The sequence below is a fragment of the Asparagus officinalis genome, chromosome 3 (assembly GCF_001876935.1).
Source record: "Asparagus officinalis chromosome 3, Aspof.V1, whole genome shotgun sequence".
NCBI lineage: Eukaryota > Viridiplantae > Streptophyta > Magnoliopsida > Asparagales > Asparagaceae > Asparagus > Asparagus officinalis.
Window position 1 is genome coordinate 52,621,872 of NC_033796.1, and position 7,252 is coordinate 52,629,123.

General features: G+C 41.7%; 1 pseudogene; it reads right to left on the minus strand.

Annotated features, from left to right (window-relative positions):
• LOC109835122 lies at nt 223–5,367 on the minus strand (annotated as a pseudogene).

Sequence of the window (7,252 nt, forward strand, 5' to 3'; positions counted from 1 at the left end):
CTCCGCCCGCTGACCAACTCCCTCTCCCTCTCCCTCTCTCGCTCGTGACCCCAAGCACCACTGCCGACCAATCTCCGGACCTCCACCCCACTCTCCTCCCTCTCCCTCTCTCTCCCTTCTTGACCTCAACACCACCGCTCCGGACATAACTCCGAGCACACTCGAGCCTCCGTCCGCCATTAAGCCCTCTGCCATTAAGCTCATCCTCCTCCGCCGCCGCCATTAAGCTCCTCCTCCTCCTCCACCACCATTAAGCTCCTCCCCTGCCATTAAGCACTCTTCCTCCTCCTCCTCCTCCTCCTCAAGTAGAGAGTAGCTTACCCTTATACCATACGACCATTCTCCCGGTCCTCTTGGCTTCAACGGAGCCAGATTATACGCACTATTGTACCCCTGGCACTGTAAGTGAGTCAAATTAATCGATCGGATTACACCAAACTCCAATGAACAGCACTCTGGTGGGCTAACAGATTCATATGCCGAGTCAACTTTCCGGGGACTCATGGCAGCCGAGCAGCATGAAGACGTTATCCGGAGCAGGGAAAGGTAAGGAGTGTGCCATGTCTCGACAACAAAGCCACTTGCAGTGGAATTTTTGGAGGACAGAGAGAGGGAGTAGTAGTCTAACATGGAGGAGTCGTGAAGGGTGAGAGAAGTGTAGGCATAGTCGATATCTAGGACTCTGTAGGTACCAGAAGGGATGTGAAGCATAGGCATTCCATTCATGCGCCAAAGAAGATCACGAAAGCTTGAGTGACCACAGCCAGGATGGACACCACGGATAGTCTATCGTGATGTTGCCACAGTAGGATCGACAAGTGCCCGTTACAGCGGGAATAGTATTGTCATCGTCGTTGGTGGAAACTACTAACTTAGCGGAGACGATCGTCGTTGGTGGAAACTACTAACTTAGCGGAGACGACGAATAGGACGGCGAGAAGAACTAATGGCAGGTGAAGGCTGGGATTCGTCATGGTTGCAAGAGAGATCGTGAGGAAGAGATATGGAGAGAGAGTAAGCATCGGATTTGAAGAAAACTGAAGGGAAAGATGATTACATGATTTTAAAGAAGATATTCTTTCCTTGGTTGGATTGATTAACAAACATATGCTGTTGCTGCTGGTTTTCTATATCCTCTTCCCCTTTCTTTTGACGTGTGAGGCTGGACGCTTTTACTGGCTTCCTTGGAATGCTTTAGCTACTCTTGTAATTTTCTAGCAAGTAAAAACACCCGAAATTCATAGAAAAAAGTAGACGAGATTAGTTATTATTTGCATGTATAAATATGGTAAAATGTCAATAAAGAACAGGGATGGATTAGCTAACACGCCTTTACCGTTGCAAAGCACGGATGCAGACTTAACTGCTATTATATAGTGCAAAAAGAAAAAGAAAGAGAAGCATCAATAATATCCATGGATGGCCGAAGCGTGCAAAGTTTGTGATCTAAAGTGAGAAAGTGTTCGCATGCCAAACTCTCCATCCGCTGACTTAATGTTTGACATATACCAAGTACCAACCCTGGTTCAAAATTGTACATAAATGAGGAAAAAAATGAATCTTCAGTAGCATTCTTAATACAATGATCTCAGCCAATGCACGTTAAAGTCATCTAAAACTGCAGACCCGACATCCCTGCTTAGCATAGTATCAACTTGATTAGTAGTCACAGTATGAGGAACAAAAGTCATAAATTACGTAAGATGCAGAAAGGAATGAATTTTTTTTAAAAAATAATAATAATAAGACCCTTCTTATTTCACTCGAAAAGAAGGGGTGCAATATTACATGGATCGATCTTCTGACAAGTAAATAACAGTTAACTGGCATACAATTGGCCTCTGCCCTCTAGGCTCCATCAAGACTTAAATTGTTGAAGCAGTCACTGATTTTATCAACCACAAAAAGACCTTACATGGACGAACAAGTATGACCATGTTTAGGTGAATTGATTGAAAGGTATTTGTAGGTGCACAATAATACATCTAACTGGAGAATCTTGCTATTTCTGCAAGTTGTTTGTTGGCGAGGAACCAGATTTACAATGAGGAGCATTCATCAAAGATCTTCCCTATTGCTTCCACATGTTGAAATCCGGTATTCTAAACTACGATTTTCCTTTCTGAATGTTTGTTTCCAGCCTTTTTATTGCAGCGCCAACTCCACTCATCTCCCCTGCTTCATTCGAGTCGGATGATAATTTAGCACTTGCAATCTCTTCATTTGCCCTTCTGTTCAAGTTTTAACTGTACCCAACCTGTAAAGCAAATTAACCTTGTTCGGAGGCGGAGTTGGTCGGCGGCGGTGCTTGGGGTCACGAGCGAGAGAGAGAGGGAGAGGGAGTTGGTCGGCGACGGGGCTTGGCCAGCGTCATGAGCGAAGAGGGAGAGGGAGGGAGTTGGGGTCGGCGGAGGAGTAGGTCGGCGGTGGTGCTTGGGGTCACGAGCGAGAGAGGGAGAGGGAGGGAGTTGATCGGTGACGGGGCTTGGCCGGCATCACGAGCGAGAGTGGGAGAGGGAGGGAGTTAGGATCAGGGGAGAGAGGTTTCTGGATTGGGGTGAAGGGAGTTGGGGTCACGACTACAAGAGAGAGAAAGAGGTGTTGGGTCAAATCGCTGGATTTTTGTAAAAAAACCCCTTGCACCTCACTTGAAAACACACGGAGACGAAATGCGTACGCATCTGTATATATATGTATATATATATACAGTTCGTTTCTCATGCGGACCAGTGCGTACGCATTCAGCCTGTTTCAGTGATTTTAGGGTTTTTTTGAGAAAATCCTCCGACAATGGTAAGCGAGCTCGTGATCGTACAGCGGGGACTTTTTTGAAAAAAATCACCAAAATCAAATCCCCATCCTCGTGACTCTCTCTCTCTCTCTCTTCTCATTCCAAAACCCTTATCCCCAAAATCAAATCCCCATCACCCTTCTCCTCCTCCATCAAGCCACCGACCTACACCAACTCCGGCGACCGCGACATCCCTATCACCGCCGACGAAGACGCCGACGCCCAAACACACGACACTGACGCCGACGCCCCCAAACACCCTTCTCCTCCGCCTCGTCGTCGACTCCTCCTCCGCCGCTGCTCCGCCCCGTCGCCAACTTGTCTGCGAGGTTCACTGTAGCAACTCATCTCAGGTTCTTTCTCTTCTCTTTCCTCAAATTTTTTTTGAAATATACTTTAAAATTGATGCTTAAGATATATGCTGAATCTAGTTAAAGATGAATTTGTTTCGGATTTGAGCTGGAATTTGGTGTTTGTGGGTCTTATGCTGTTCAATTTGGTCAATTATTAGTAAAAAATCACATCTTGTTAAATAAATCGGAAGATCAAATTTGGTTTATTGTTGGTTGAATCATGAAAACCCTTATCTTGATCTAAATGGGTTAAGAGAGAGAGAGATTGAAGCAGCAAAATGATAAGTTTTTTTTTTGTTTCAATTTTATATTAGATGAATTTTCTAGCATTGGTTAGATTCATTAGGGATAGTTTCATTTTGTTTATTGTATCATCTCTCTTTGTTGAAATGAAATGCAAGATTCATTTGATTAGAGTATTTAATCTCCATTTTGTTTGCATCTATGCTAGTGACAAATGAATCGTTTTCTATATCTTTGTTATGATGTAAGTCTTTATTCTGTTTCAAGCTTGCTTGCTTGGTGGTTATGAATGTAAGTTATATTCTATTTCTTGTTTCCTAACTTATATTTGAAACCTTTTAGGTGGATGTCTCTTTGACTTTTCAGGTGAACCTTGCTGGTCCATTGTTGCTTACAGTGTTGAAGATGTTGAGAGGTTTTTCAGGGAAACCATTGAGAATAGGTTATGATTTTTTACTCACTAGTATATCCCTATAATGTGTGTAATGTTGCTTGAGAATAGGTGGGCTCAGCTTTATCTATCATTTTAGCTTGTATCATATATTTTCAAACAGCTATGATGAATTGACCTGGTCGACATGTAGCGTGAATATTCCTTTTGATTGTGTAGAATAGGAGTGCCCATTTATGTTGAAGCTTGATATCTACAGCTTACCAGCTTGATATAGAGTTTGACGAAGGAAGTATATTGTGGAAATGGCTAACTGTTATAGCTTTTTTGTTGTCTTTTTGTTTAGCCATGAAAGAAATTATGTGATGCAACTTGATGTGCTGGAATGAAACAAGACTTTGTAAGTGAGGAAAATACTTTGATGGCCTATGGACATGTAAAGGCATTGTATTTTGTAAAGGTACTGTAAGTGAGGAAAATACTTTGATGGCCTATGTACTTTGATGTGCTGGAATGAAACAAGAAATTATATTATGTATTTTGTGATCTTAGTTCGTATCAAGAATATGGCCTCATTTATTGCTCTTGTGTTTATTTTCATTTGGGCCTATGGACATGTAAAGGCATTGTATGTTCTTCCGCTAAAACAATATAAGACAGTTAGATATGCATTTTATTGCTTCGTGTGTTTGGATTATAATTCTATAAGTTCAGTTACGTATGCATGTTCATGTAAGGGCAGTGGACATGGTCACCAGTGGACATGGTTATCTTAGTTTGGATTAAAATTTGGACTCAGTCACAGCTTTTCAACCAGTAACATATAATTTGGACTCAATCCTAGCTTTTCAACCAGGAACTGTTTCAGAACTTGTTTCTTTACACCAATGACTTGCAGTATAATTTGGACTCAGTCCCAGCTCTTCTACAGTGTACACCAATGACTTGCAGAACACCAAAATCTAACATATGCTATAATACAGATACACCAATGACTTGTTTCTTTACAAGCTGTTACAGTTAAATAAAGATACACCAAAATCAAACAAAGTAATAATACACATACACCAAAATCAAACATATGCTATCGAGCTAAATTCAGGCTGAAGCTTTCTGAAGCAGATGATATTATGAAATCCATTAATCTGTTAAATTAAAATCCATCAATCTGTCAAACATATGCCACTTCATGCAGTTGCTCCTGCTGCCGCCTTCTCCTAACAAGAAGTCCAACAAAGCCAAAAGCTCAGCATCATCTTCCATGTCTCAAAACACTGACGCATATCACCATCTCGATATGTTACTGTTGATCGTAGACACTACACCAAAAAAGAAGGAGATTAGAGTGCATTCTTCCAATTAATTTAATACAAGTGAATCCAACAAAATGTAATTAAGATTTAATAACTGAAACATTGCAACAGGAAACAAATAGAACAACCATGTAATACCTGTGCGTTAATGTGTCTCCCAGGATCACTGTATAGCAACTTTGTAGCCTTTATGTGTCTCCCAGGATCCAAAAAAGAAATCCTCACCTCCCGGTCTTGTTGAGGCTTTTTCCTTGCACCAAAGCAGCACCAACTCATGTCGAAACGTGTTTCTGAAAATGTTGCCCTGTATAATTTGGATGCACTCTGTAGATATACAAAGTATTAAATCATTTTGCCAGCCCTGATACAATGAGTAAAGATTAGAAAGTAAATATGGCGTGTCCATTTCTTACGCAAACATGTAAACTTGTCTAATTATTATTTTCTTTAGTTACGTCAAATATTGTCGAATTAAAAATATGTAACACGGAGCTTCATCAAATTCTCCAAAATTGAACCAACTATGACTAAGATTGGCATGTAGGAATATGTAATCATAGATGCAGTGAAGCTAACAGCTTACTAACGTCCATGGAAGCCCAAGTCACCACATAATACTCAAATCTAATGTCGTCGATGAAAATTATGTACTGTATCTTCCCTTTCCTATAGATGATTAACCCTCTTAAAAAGACAGAAAAACAATCATTAGATTGTTAATCAGCGGAAATCCACCAATCCCATTAGCACATAGAACTATTAGATCCAATATTTTGCAAAATTTGATGACTTTTATTCATCTGAACTAAACTAAGGACATGATGTGCACCCCCTGGAAAAATCTACAAAAATGCATAAATGGATATATCCTCCATTGAAAATAACATATGCAGATAGCCAAGAGCTGATCCAATAAATAATAAAATGTATACATATGGATACTTGTACGTAAATCTGATGAATACATATTAATCACCCAATTCATGTCAAACGTAAAATGAAACTATCCCTAATGAATCTAACCAATGCTAGAAAATTCATCTAATATAAAATTGAAACAAAAAAAAAACTTATCATTTTGCTGCTTCAATCTCTCTCTCTCTTAACCCATTTAGATCAAGATAAGGGTTTTCATGATTCAACCAACAATAAACCAAATTTGATCTTCCGATTTACTTAACAAGATGTGATTTTTTACTAATAATTGACCAAATTGAACAGCATAAGACCCACAAACACCAAATTCCAGCTCAAATCCGAAACAAATTCATCTTTAACTAGATTCAGCATATATCTTAAGCATCAATTTTAAAGTATATTTCAAAAAAATTTTGAGGAAAGAGAAGAGAAAGAACCTGAGATGAGTTGCTACAGTGAACCTCGCAGACAAGTTGGCGACGGGGCAGAGGAGCGGCGGAGGAGGAGTCGGTGACGGGGCGAAGGAGTGGCGGAGGAGGAGTCGACGACGGGGCAGATGAGCGGCGGAGGAGGAGTCGGCGACGAGGCGGAGGAGAAGGGTGTTTGGGGGCGTCGGCGTCGGTGTCGTGTGTTTGGGGGCGTCGGCGTCTTCGTCGGCGGTGATAGGGATGTCGCGGTCGCCGGAGTTGGTGTAGGTCGGTGGCTTGATGGAGGAGGAGAAGGGTGATGGGGATTTGATTTTGGGGATAAGGGTTTTGGAATGAGAAGAGAGAGAGAGTCACGAGGATGGGGATTTTTGATTTTGGTGATTTTTTTCAAAAAAGTCCCCGCTGTACGATCACGAGCTCGCTTACCATTGTCGGAGGATTTTCTCAAAAAAACCCTAAAATCACTGAAACAGGCTGAATGCGTACGCACTGGTCCGCATGAGAAACGAACTGTATATATATATACATATATATACAGATGCGTACGCATTTCGTCTCCGTGTGTTTTCAAGTGAGGTGCAAGGGGTTTTTTTACAAAAATCCAGCGATTTGACCCAACACCTCTTTCTCTCTCTTGTAGTCGTGACCCCAACTCCCTTCACCCCAATCCAGAAACCTCTCTCCCCTGATCCTAACTCCCTCCCTCTCCCACTCTCGCTCGTGATGCCGGCCAAGCCCCGTCACCGATCAACTCCCTCCCTCTCCCTCTCTCGCTCGTGACCCCAAGCACCACCGCCGACCAACTCCGGAGCCGA